We start from the raw sequence: 12927 nt of genomic DNA on the forward strand, positions 1-12927 counted from the left end.
CATGACTGTCAGCTGTACCTTGAATCTGCAAACATTTGATCGGTAGAGATCATTCACAGCGTTCACCCATCAGCTGAAATTATCTCTGTGAAAAGCTGTTTATGTTAGAGAAGTGAAGGAGATTTGTAAAACAAATTATTCCAGCGTTGTCCTAAATCGTAGTCCTTAACTGTCACCAGGCAGATGACTGAAATATGTTGATTCAAAATAAAACAATAAAAAAAAATCTGCTGAATTAGAGGAATTGCTGTGGAGCTGGAAATTTTAATACGTTGGTTTCCTCAGGAAAATATTATCCTTGGATATTACGATCGCTTGTCTAATTGATAAGTGTTACTGCCAATGAAAACGGGGCTTCTATGCAGGGTGATTTGTCTGAGGGGTTTTGTGAAATGCTTGACCACGACTGAGTGGATTGAATTTGGTGTGTTTTGTTTGGTTTTTTTCCCTTTGGTAAGGACTGAAGAAAGCCATGTGCCTGATTATAGCAGCCTGTGTCTCTGGATAAAAAAAGACAGGGCTAGAGATCCTACAGCTGGCTGGTTCTTGTGGATTATTTGGGTAGGACAGGCAGAAGAGGCTACGCTTGATCACAGAGAGTCTGTACACCTCACAGATGGTGTTTTGAAACAGTATCTGCCAGTTTGCTGCAACCACAGTTGCATGTAGGTATTGCCAGTTGTTGGAAGAATGTTTTCCTTTTAGGATTTTTATACACGGTCATACCCTACTGCTGGTATGTTTGCTGATCCTCTGGTTGTAAGAAGAAAGTGGGCTCTGTTTGCTCAAAGCACAAGGCTAAGAGGATTTATATGGTTGAAATATGGGCAAATTAATTTGCATAGATAACAACTGAGGACTATGAAAGGTCAATTTAACCCTTTAAATGTCAAATTTGATTTGCATGCATTACATTCTTGGGAATGTGGTCTTCATTAGAAATACAACAGTAATTCATTAATTTGGAAAACTGCATTTTGCATAATCTGCTGACGTTTCCCTTATTTCTATGAAACTCATCTTGTGCGGTTTACTGTTTCTGTGTTTTATTAATATATTTAAATGTACTAAAATGATACAGTCTTATCAGTCTTGATCCTTGTGTGCATTATTTGGGGCTATTGGCAAACAGTGTTGGAATGCCTAGAGTGGAGGTTTTTGAAAACCTATTAAGCCTTTGCCATTTAAATTACTTAATCTACCTGCTGGTTAAAATTTCATGCATCTTTAATCAAAATGGCATGCGCTACACTAGAGTATGTATACCCTTATCAATACTCGTTAAGCTTTACCATTAAATAAATCTTTAATTTCCAGCATTCTGTTGAAGCAGTAGCAAGGAAGAAGTGTGTTTTAATGTCAGCTCGGAGTGTTAGAAAACCTTGCACTTGGATACAGAGAATACACTAACAGCTGTGACTGGGAGCATGTGCCAGAATGGAGATACTTGAACAGATCTGACACTTGGCTATTTTTGACACCCATCTGCACTTTTTTACTCTCCTCTAGGATGAACTGCCTCTCAATCTGTTCACAGCATATTTTAGCCTTTTAATATTGTGGTGTTGGTTTTTTTCAAATGGGCATTATTAGCCATCTGGGGCAGATTTTGTATTTTAAAAGTAAGCACATTATGTACAGGAGATTAAAAGGATGTGTATTTTTATGTAATCTGATATTATGTCAGTGCCTTTTGTGTATGTGTGAAGTCTTGATTTCAGAAGCATCCCTTCAGTGCTTCTGACATCTGAAGTCCTTCTTCTTTTGGGGAAAGAACAGGAAGTAATAAAGACGGGTTCTGGTTTATGTGTAGCGATAACACTTTTACACAAACTAAATTTGCCCTTCAAAGACGAACTGCTCATATCGTTACAATTGCAACTGGCCACTCACCTCCTCGCTTCCCTGTCAGGGCAAAGCGACAGCAGCAAGGCTTGCTAATGAAAGGCTGTAAAAGCGATTCAGAGCTCTGTTAAGGCACTACTGCAACTCTGAGAAAAGTCTCTAGAAAGATAATCCCGTTAACATGCAGCTTGCAGTAACCAAGTTAACCATTTTGGCATTCTGTGTAGTGAACTCTAGGAAGTGTTTATCTCTAAATAATTGATGCTGGGGGAACAGTGTTCAAATCTAATACTGTACACTGGTTTGTCTGATTACTGTGAATGTGTATTGGTTTTGGTTTTGGTTTTTTTTTTTTTTTTAAAAGAATTGTTTATTCCGGACTTTATTTATGAAACATTACAAATCTATCAGTCATTTTATAGTACTTTCAAAGAACAGATGTTGGCCTACAAAATGCTTTATTATTGCCCATGGCAGTATTCAGCATGGTTTCCTTAAAAGGACAATCAGTGATCACAGTCATTGTAGCCCAGAAATAATGCTGCTCTTTCAGAAGATGGCCTGGTATTAGGTCAGACCACCCTTTCTTTACTTCTGCTCTCCAGATGTGGCTGCAACTTTTTTTTTTTTTTTTTTTTTTTTTTTTTTTTTTAAGTTCGTGTTTCAAAAAAAAAATGGGTTTGTTTTCAAAATCTGGTTTTACTTAAGATATCTCCATCCTGGAGTGCATTTCATAAATTGCCCACATATTTTTCTTAGCAGAGAACTTAACTGGCTGTAATTTTTAACACATGGCCACATCATGTGATATTTTCAAAACATTTGCACATAGCTTTAAGAAGGTCCCAGCAGAAATGATCCATCATCTCACAGCCAGCCCGTTTCTTAACAGCATATCTGCATTTTCCATTTAGCAGAGCTATATATTATTAGCTTACATTTTGGGTAGTAAAACAGTGCATTGCTGATTGTAAAACATGGACTTTATTATCTGCTGAAAATTGATTTGGCATTTATAGCCACTGTGTACTAGACTGGCTTTCTGGTTTTAACATTAGTGCTTGCAAGTGATGATTTGTTTAAAGAACAGAAACAAAATTGCCATGGACATAACTGTTAGTGTCCTAGTAACTGAACATTTGGATTATCCACCTGTTTTTTAAATACATGCGTCTAAATGCTGTTATACAGCAAAAGTCTCCTAATAGTCCATTAACCGACTTGTTCTGTTTTAAGTTGCAGTTGCTATGCTGTTATATTAGGACAATTCTGTGTCTTACAAAACAAGTTTCCTGCCAAACGGAGAAAATGTGTCTGGAAATATTTAAGTCCAAGTGGTAACCTTGCATCATTATTCCAATCATCCTACATAATGACTTTATCTTCTTCAGGATTTGGGTAGGAGCAAAAAGCTCTTTCCCTAAGATGACCGTGGGTCACTAGGTTCCTCAGATATGTATTGTAGGGTTTGGGAGACAATGTGTAATGACTTGCTTTTCAAAGTATTAAAGTTTCTTCTTCTTTTATGGTAGTAATATATTCCAAAGTCTGCATGACATTATTGCTGTTATTTTCAACCCATGGGGCTGTGAACTGCATCTTGCTACGTATGCATGGAAAATAACTAACACATCATGGGTTGCAGATAATGCTGCAGAAATAACGATTAATATGTATATTTTTAAGCAGCATCCAAACACTCTTTCCCTGTGAAGTTTTAGTGCTTTTCAACTCGGACCGTTTGCTGTAAAGGAACAAGCAAAACAGTTTCTCAGCACTGGTACTTCCCTGGCGTGTGTAGGGTGTTTAGCACTGATTGCATCTTGGTTTGAAGATTTTGGACTCCACACTCATATATTTGAGACATAATCATCATATCTTGCAAATCAATGTGTATATGCAATTTTAAAAAAGGACTTGAATACCAGTTTGGGGTAAAATAAACTCTGAAATGATGTGATATGCCGATTTGAAAAGTCTGAATAGAGAAGTCGATACGTCTAAGAGTAGAAGAAGACATGATAGCTGGTCCTTTTCAGGACCTGTACATATACCAGTACCAGTTTTCTTGTTTGTTTGCTGCATCCTTTTTTCTTCCAAGTGTGTACATCAAGGATAACTCTACAAAAAATCAGCTGAAGCCTGATCTCTTGCTACCAAGTCACAGACTAAAGCTAAGTGCACAAGATGACTTCTGCACCTGAAGCAGTAGCTGGCTTCCAAATCCAAAATAGCATGCCTCAACTCTGTCCTCATTCCAGTTGCATCACTGTTACAGCTTTAAGTTTCCCAAGCATGTCGAGCTGCCTCTGGGCGGGCATGCTAAGATCTGTCTCAGTATCGATAGGGTTAAGCAGGCCAGTGCTGAGTTCACACCTCTGTCTTTTTGGCATTGAAGCATTTCTGTGTCTGAGTCGTTTGCACAGCTGGATCTGGTAGGTAATTTCAGAGGAAGCCCAGCGCGTATTCAGAAACGTTGGTCTCTTCACAAGTGCAGGCTTACTTCTTGTTCCCAGAAATGTGTGTGGTGTAAAACGGAGCACAGAGCCAGAGATTCTGAGGCGAATAGAGATTAAATCGGAAAATCCATAGGGCACAGCAGCGCTTGGATTTTTACCTGTACACAGACACAGTCTAGCCATATTGGCCCGCTTGGCAAGGCTGATTTCATTCAATATCCCACTATGCTAACTCTATGTTCACGCAGTTCCTCAGTGAAGCTGGTGAAGTCCTTGCCGTGCTGTGCCATGCTATCTATAGTCATTGGCTCAGCTCTCCAGGAGCTCAGCCATCTCTGCACCACGTTGCATTTTGCGATGTACATGTGTTCTTTCTTCCTCTTGTACGTGAGAGTCACCAGATGAAGAGCAGGACCAGTGCAGGAGCTGCGTCCTCCTGGCTGCTGTTGATCTTGGGCCTTGGTCCCCCCTGAAATGTTTCCTGCTCAGTTCTCGGGCAGAACAAGAGCGATGGAGATTACTCCCATCCAGAATAAGCTGCTGCTGGGCAGTAGCTTTCCCCCTGCTGAGGGAATACGTTACAGACCTGAGCTTGATTGAGCAAGCAGAGGGAGGATTTGAATTCACGTCTTTCACTTCCAGAGTGAGGCTTCCACTCAAAAGACTTGAATAAAATCAAAGCTCACCTCTTCCATCTTGCCTAGCGGTGTCTTACACAAACTCGTTCTACTTGCCAATCTTCTGAAGGTGAGGATAAGGACATCTTTTCTGGAGGAGGGAGTAGTGCCGTGGATCCCATGTCTCCAAGATACTGAGGCTCTTGAAAGGCAGGAGTAAAGCATCCTGTCTCCGGTATTTCCCTGTTGGTGAGCTGTAGGCAGTTGCTAGGTAAATATAACTAACTTTATATCATCTTTTCTGTCATGAGCTGTCTACAGCTACCTAATGGGAGGGTGTAGAGAGAATGGATAGAACCACACTTTTCTCAGAGGTGCATAGTGATAGGATAAGAGGCAACAGGCACAAGTAATGGACCATGATAAATCCCAAATAGATACCAGGAAAAAAATTCTCTTCACCATAAGGATGGTCAGACACTGAAACACGTTGTCCAGAGAGGTAGTGGTATTTGCATTATTGAAGACACCATATTGGACAAACCCCTGGCAACTTGATCTAACTGCCCATGTTTTGAGGCAGAAGGGTATGGACTGTCTGATCTCCTGAGGTCACTTCAGCCTGCATGATGATGCTTTGTTCTACTGGATCCATTAGCTGTTTTGGATACCCAGTCTGAGGTGCTTCAGCCCTGTGCACTGTAGGGGAGAGCAGAGTAGTCCCTGGCACTGGCTTTTGTGTTGTCTGGGCACCTAAAGTTAGTTATTCATTGAATCTGATCTGAAACCATTACTTGATCTGTAGCTTGCAGAATGAACTTTGCCTTTGCATGCCAGTAGAAGAGCAGAATTGTCAGGCTCAGTGCTGGCTGAAAGGGCTGCACCTCCTTCCTGTGGTAGCTCATGAAGCTGTGCTTCCACATACCAAAGCTGAATTTATTTCTCTGTGCTGTTGAGTCTTTCTGTTTTTTCCCTACTAGTAATTTCTTCTTTAGTGCCAGTTATAGGCAGAGTGTGGAGAAATGGCCTCATTGTGAGCATTAATTGCAGAAGAACTTGAGACAAGTTGCTGGAGACCTTGGGATTTGAGAGGAGCCACTTCAGCTGGAGGTTCACAGACCTCTTGGTTTTGTCCCTGTGCTGCAGCACATCACCTGGTAGTATTGTTCTTGCAGCTGGTTTAAGGCTGTAGTGTCAAAAGAGACACGGAATGGATCCAACATCTAAAAATCTCCTGCCCAAATTCCTACGGCATGAAGCTACAGCCTTACTTGAGATTTTCCATGATGTTGCATAATGACTTGTGCATTTATTTCTACTTCTTCTTGCTCTTGGGACCTGGCAATCTTGTGAAATTTTCATGAGGAATAACTACCTGCTAGGACCCACATATCTGAATTAATTTAAATTATCCAGGCAGCTATTTCAGTATTAATGCAGATACATGTTCTGGAACAGTGCCTGCAACTTAACCATGCTTTTAAATGGGCAGAAAGTGTAAGTCAAAGGTGGCAGGAAATCTTCCTGAAGTTTGAAAGGAAATACTGTCAGCAGTGGACACAATTATTAGGACTATTGCTTGTATGGTTCTCATTCATTATGGATATCCCTTTGGAAGCAGATTGTAACAAGCTCTGCCGCATTTTTGCATATTGACAACACTGAGCTGACAAAGACCAAAAGAAATGTGGAAATAGAACAGCAAAAGGAATCAGTATTGATCACCTCTTGGAGGAGAGGCTGAGGAATAAGTAAGAAGAATGTATCTTGGTAACCCTTCAAGTGTACTGCAGGTTCATGCAGATCTGGTGTAGGATCAGGCCTATATCATTCTTGGTTAAAAAAGGATTTGCTGTAATGAATTGAGACTTGAGGAAGTGGGATTTGCATATGCTTAACTGCAGCAAAGTTTGAAATGATGATTCAAGAAGTAGGAATATGTTTTACCTTTCAAAGTCCATTGCCCTTTCCAGCTTATTGATACATCTTTTCTCTTCTGGGGGTTAAGGCACTATTCTGTCTTCTGTAAGTCATTCAGAAAGCATCTCTAAAATTTAACTTGGTACCCTTTCAGTTCTAATGCTTTATTGGAATTTTCTTTATGTGCTTATAATCCACTTCTCCAAGCCTTGGGAGCCCTCCAGTGCAGATTCTTGTAGTCCCCCCTTTCTCTCTGATTCTTCTAGCAATGCTGGGTTCACTGTCTTATTGTGCTCCTGTTTTGAAACCACATCCTGCTAAAGGAGTAATCTCCTGGTTTAGTGATACAGGGCCTTTCCCCTTCCTTCTTTCTGATCTCTCCTTAATATGTGTTTTGTGAGTCATGCAAACACACATGACTCAAATAGTCTTCCTGCCGCAAGATTACAGTTTGGAAAATGTGTGCACTCATATCATATGAAAATACAGCCATAATTTGATTCTTGCTTCTAACTGTGCATTCCAAATGTATTCTGGCGGCCCTTTTAAGCCAGGGTAACAAGCATGTGTACCCAGCCTTGGATTTTCATTGTAGCTATTTTATAATCCAAATGAATGCCATCACCATAGACTTTCCTATATGTGACATCCCCATAGCATTCCTTGAGTTTTTAAGAGAATCATTTTTTTTAAGGATTTTGTGCCTTGCAGAGCACCAGCCACATCATTCGTGGTTAGCAAATACAAATTAACATCTATTGGTTTAATTTTATTTTTCCAGTCCATTTCACTACATAATTGTTGATTGCGTAATTATATCTGCCAGCTTTGCATGCACTTAACTTGTATTGTAGTTAGGAGAAAGTTTGCTAACTGAAGTTTAGAAGAGGTCATTTTCTGTGGACAGCGTTACTCTTTCTTGTAGCGACTTTTCTTTGCATGGAACTGTACGAGGTACACTATTTTTGACTTTATAAACTACAGTGTACAAAAATGATCTTTAAAAAACAGAGATGCGATAACCTTATTCTTTTTGAGAAGGAATCGGGCTTTGTATCAGTTTTGAAAGTACACACTGAGAAATACTGAGTGAACCATAGGGACTTTTGAGAGTTACTGACACAATAAAGCAAGCTGAAAGATGCTCATTAAAGCAACTTTGGTTATGTCTGTAAAAGAAAGGGTACAATTAGATATCCAGCGAGGTCAGATGGCACTGTCATTGAATAGCTTTGAAAGTCATTGTTTTTCTTCTTGGAAACTGGTTTGCAACAGAGTTTACCATGTCTTTGGTCTTGGTGGTTTTAGTTTTCATTTCTCCACTGGCAGAGGGAGGAGAGTGATAAAACTAGAATTAAAGTGGCCCACATTGGTTGAGTTCATCCTTCCATGGCGCTGTAGGATCTCCTCGCTCTAGGGTCCTGAAAGAGAGAGCACTTATGTCGACATCCTTCATATTAGGTCTCGGAAGTAATTTAGATTACTTCATTAAGGTCAATATTTCATTATTTTACACCGAGATCGCCATTAGACTGCATTACATCTTCAGAAACAAAATCAAAGTCCTTTGCAATTTTTAAAGGGGATCTGTGCAGTAATGAGTGTATATTTTACTTTTCTAGATTCCTAATAGTCAATGTCAGCACTTTATTGTCCCCTTGCAAATGGAGAAGTGAGACAGTGGCCGCTCTGGGAATATTATTTGTGTCTCTCGTGTTAAATTTTTAAAGTATTTTGAGCAATGCTCATCTTGTTTTGTTAATTTACTTACATATCTCTTTACATTATTCTCTGGTTGTAAAAGCAAATATGTATTTGGTTCTTCTATATTTAATAAGCAAGGCTGCTGCGCAGGAGATGAATGTGCGCATGAAACTTTCATTGAGAGTTTGGTATGAAAGCAGAGCCTTCAGAGCATGTATAGCAAATTCTTTGCCGTCTGAGGGAGAGCTGGTGTTACAGTCTTGCTTTGCCCTCTTCAGACTCCTCTGCATAGACGCAGCTATGTCTTGGTGGAATAAAGGCTGGATTTGCGTGGTTGCTTCTCAGCTGACCAGCCAGGCTTCTTCCTCTGACGTGTCAATTGGTAGAGTAGTAATTTCCAATTCCTTTCATCTTGAGGAAGGAAAGCAATGGTATTTAATCTTCAGACACCAGCAGAAACAGAATTCTTTAGTTTATGCTGCCTTAAAGCTTTTGCTTCAGTCTGTTCTTGAGAGTCTGTAAAAGCCCCAAAGATAAAAATACTACCAACTTTTCAGGTATCAACCTGCATCCCTCCGTAGAGCCACAAGAGAGATGATATACTCTCTCCTTAAGTTAACTTCCGTATTCTTTCAGAAAGAGCTTTGTGGATGCTGCTGAATAACTTGCTTTTTCTTGAAAGAATACAGAAAATCATGATGCCTTGATTTCATCCTGACACCACCAAATATGATTGCATGGTTTTGTCTGGGGCACTGGTTCAAGACAGTCTTGAAAGAATGAGTGTCTATTACTTAATCACCAGGAATGCTTAATAGTTTTGTCACAAGTGTTTTTCTTTTTGGAGGCTGTGTTTTTGCTGTCTTGCCACACTAGATATAGAATAGATGCCTTGATGAATTACCTAATGGGGATTCTGCTGCAGAAATTGATGCTTGCTGAATCGAAATCAAAGCCTTTTTTTGTCTCCTTTGGTTATTACAGTAAAGCTGCGGGTTTTTAAATATGTCTGCTTACAAGTCTGGGATGTGCACACATTGTTGCATGCAGTTGCTGGGTTTTGGAGGGCTCTTTGCCACAAAATAATACGATGATGCAGATGTTCTGATACTGTTCTTTTAAAACAGTTGATTGCAGATCTGATGGTGAAAGATGATCAGCAGCTAGCATATATCATCATCTTCTGATCCAAACAGGTTCCTTTGGGAGTCAGCTGTACTGTTTCAGTGTGTTGTAATTAAATTGAGTGCTGTTAAGGTGTCAGAAATTACATTATAATGCAGGATAATGGACTTAAATAGACTTATTTGTACAATGCAAATCATAATCTAGCAAATTACCCTTAAAGGCTATATATTAAGAAACAAAACAAGCCCCCCAATATTCAATAGGAAGAGAAAAAGGAAGAAAATTGGTCTGATTTCTGACTCGGTCCCTAAGACATCCTTGCATTAGAGTCTGTCTGGACTTAATAGATGCAACAGTCGTAAAGTGCTTTGCTTGAAAGAAAAAGGTAATTATTTTTTATTTTAGTTAGGGTTGGATGACTGGGGGAATCCCTGTTGACCAGACCTTTAATACTTGGAAAAATCCTTATACATGCAACAGATAACTTGTGTAACTAGCTCTTCTGAGGTTTTGAGTAATGTTTCCCAGAAAAGTTCATGTGAGTTGTAAATACCTAGCATCTTGCAGAATTAGACTGTATTTATGAGAAGGCTAATGTTGTTAGGAAAATAATAGATTTACATGCATAGTGAGAGCTGTTTGTAAATCAGCAGGTGGTTTCTAAAATAGCAGACATTAGCAAAGTGTTTACTGATGTGATTTCTTTCTGAAAAACGTGTTTAAAAATACTCAAACATTAAAACTTCACATGCAAAAAGCTGATGTACTTTTCTTCACCCATCTCAGGTCCTTCTTACTGGTGGTTTAAATGCACAGACTCTTCATTTTCAGTCTTGAGGACCTTATTTTATCTTTTGAAAGGGCCCAGTAGAAGGAAAAAAAGAGAAAATAATTTTCTTGTGAACTATGTGTTTCAGTAGGAGGCATATTTCTGTGAATAGATAGGAAAAATTCAGATGACACCAGAAAAATCTATGTTTTAGTTTTGTATGTGTATGCACATGCTTTCATACAGAATACTAGATTACATTTCTCTTTAGTCATATAAAACCTGCTTGGGACTGAATTCATTAATGATGCAAAGCAGCATTGAAATACTATGCTTCTTTGGAATCATACATACGGGCCCAAGCAATTAGTGACAAAACTCAAAGAATATCATATCTCTAATTAAAAAAAAATCAAAATCCTTTAAACTGATTTGCCTGTGTGCCATTTTCATACTCTGATTTAAAATTAAACCCTACCCTATAAATGGCTGTTGAATTGTGTACGTCTTCTCTGAAAAGGTTTCCAGTGTGGTGAAAAAAGGAGTTCAGTTCAAAGATCTTTTATCCGGTTTCCTCTGTTTTATTTGGTTACACAGAAAATCTTGCCCTTCGCCGCTGCCCCCCAGTTCTTCATTCGCCAATAGTACTGAGGGTGAAATTTGTGCCACGCTACTTATACATAATTTAAAACAATTGTGCTAGCTTTAGACCCGAAGTCTTTCTTCATCTATCATTTATCTCATGATGTTATCTTTTGTACTCGGTACCCTTCAGTAAGCACAGCCTGACACGTCTTGTGGCCTTTACCTTCTGCGATAAAAAAGATTGAAAAGATGCTTGGCACCACCTGGTGAAGATGAGGCAACCCTGGAGAACTGTGCTTCAGGAGCAGGTGACTGATGCTCAGAAATGTGCCAGTCTAGGGACACAGCTGAAGGGTTGTACTAGGGGAGGGGGAGGGGAAGGGAAGGAAAAAAAGAGCAGGAACATTAATACATCTTCCTGAGGTTTGATGGGACATATACTGCCTACTGTTCCATCTGGTGCTTATGATAGCATGGCATATTAGCATGCTGCAAGTTCATAATGTATTCAGGGCGAGAAAACACCACTTGCATACCAATTGAGGCGTCCTCTTTCTCAGAGCTGCCTTTGAATTTCAATGATGTTTATGCGTCCTAAGCCACGACTGAACTGAGCGTTTCCGCTTGTGGAGGAATAACAGCAGTGAGGGACTCTGGGTTGTGTGGGTTTTCTTTCCCCCCTCTCTCTATATTTCTCCCTTTTTTTTTAGTTCTTTTCCTCCTGCTCTCTCCTTCCAGTTTATTTGGTTTGAGGAAGACGGGTTGAGGTTTTGGACTAGCTAATTACATAGCTTCTGTTAATATTACATTAACTTCTTTTTAAGGTTGTAGTCTGTTGCTTTTTGCTTATCTCAAAATGCTTAAATGTACTTTTTATGACATTTTGATGACATTACTCTAAAAGCAGTGTCATGAAGCATTTAAAAAATAGCACGTTGCAATTCTGCTTTATTTTCATATTTCCTGCATTGCTAAAGAACAAACAAAACCTTGAACTCCGCATTTCACGGTAAATTATTTGGGCCCTGCGTCTTCAAAGACTTGATTTTAACGTCAAGTGTGCTACCATAATAGGATAAGTATCTGAAGTTGAGCAGGTATGTAAGTCCTTGTAGGAGCGAGGTCTTTTTATCGATCCCTTGCAGGAAATGTACTGATACGTTCGTTTTATTTCTCCCTACCCTGTCCTCTTTGAAACTCTGCTGAGATTGTCTCCCGTCAAGTGTCAATCTCAAAACTGTGCCGTAGAAACTCTCGACTGCACATTTTGTTTCTGAACTTGTCAAAGATTGTGATCTTTTCATGGCTCAGTGCTGTGAATTGCTCTGCAGCCCTCCTTCCAGTAGGTTTTGAAAGTGTGGAGTTTACACACAGGGTAGGGTATTTGATGTGGGTTTTCAAGTGTGTGGAGTAATACATGAGTACTAGTCACATTTGCCTTTGTTGGTGACTGTGCTTCTACCGCTTCACGTGTTTTGAAACTCCTACCCCAATAAAGGAGGCTAAGCTTGCTGCTTGTCGTGGTTTAACCCCAGCTGGCAACCGAGCACCGGCTGAGCCACTCGCTCGCTCCCCCCCACCTCACAGCGGGATGGGGGGAAGAGAATTGGAAGGCTCAAAGTGAGAAAACTCACGCGTTCAGATAAGAATAGTTTAATAATTGAAATAAAATAAAATAGTAATAGTAGTAGTAATAGTAATAACAATAACAACAACAATAAAAAAATGTAAAGGAAAATAACAAAGAAAAATAAAACGCAAGAAAGACAAGTGATGCAAATGAAAAGAATTGCTCACCGCCAACTGACCGATGCCCAGCCAGTCCCCGAGCAGCAGACCCCCCCACCCCCCCCACCCCCCCCCCCCCACCCCCCTCGGCCAACCTTTCCCCTAGTTTTAT

General features: G+C 39.8%; 1 protein-coding gene across 11 annotated transcripts in view; it reads left to right on the plus strand.

Annotated features, from left to right (window-relative positions):
* The window catches only part of RUNX1T1 (RUNX1 partner transcriptional co-repressor 1), a 117818-nt gene that overhangs the window by 37017 nt on the left and 67874 nt on the right, over positions 1 to 12927 (plus strand). The window contains exon 1 of one of the 11 annotated variants that reach the window (XM_030011653.2): positions 11266 to 11335. The exons of the other annotated variants lie outside the window; for them this stretch is intronic. The gene's annotated coding sequence lies outside the window, so the exon portion shown is untranslated. Of the gene's footprint in view, positions 1 to 11265; positions 11336 to 12927 lie in introns of those variants that run through there. 11 annotated transcript variants of the gene reach the window in all.

This window comes from Aquila chrysaetos, chromosome 4 (genome assembly GCF_900496995.4).
Source record: "Aquila chrysaetos chrysaetos chromosome 4, bAquChr1.4, whole genome shotgun sequence".
Taxonomy (NCBI): domain Eukaryota; kingdom Metazoa; phylum Chordata; class Aves; order Accipitriformes; family Accipitridae; genus Aquila; species Aquila chrysaetos.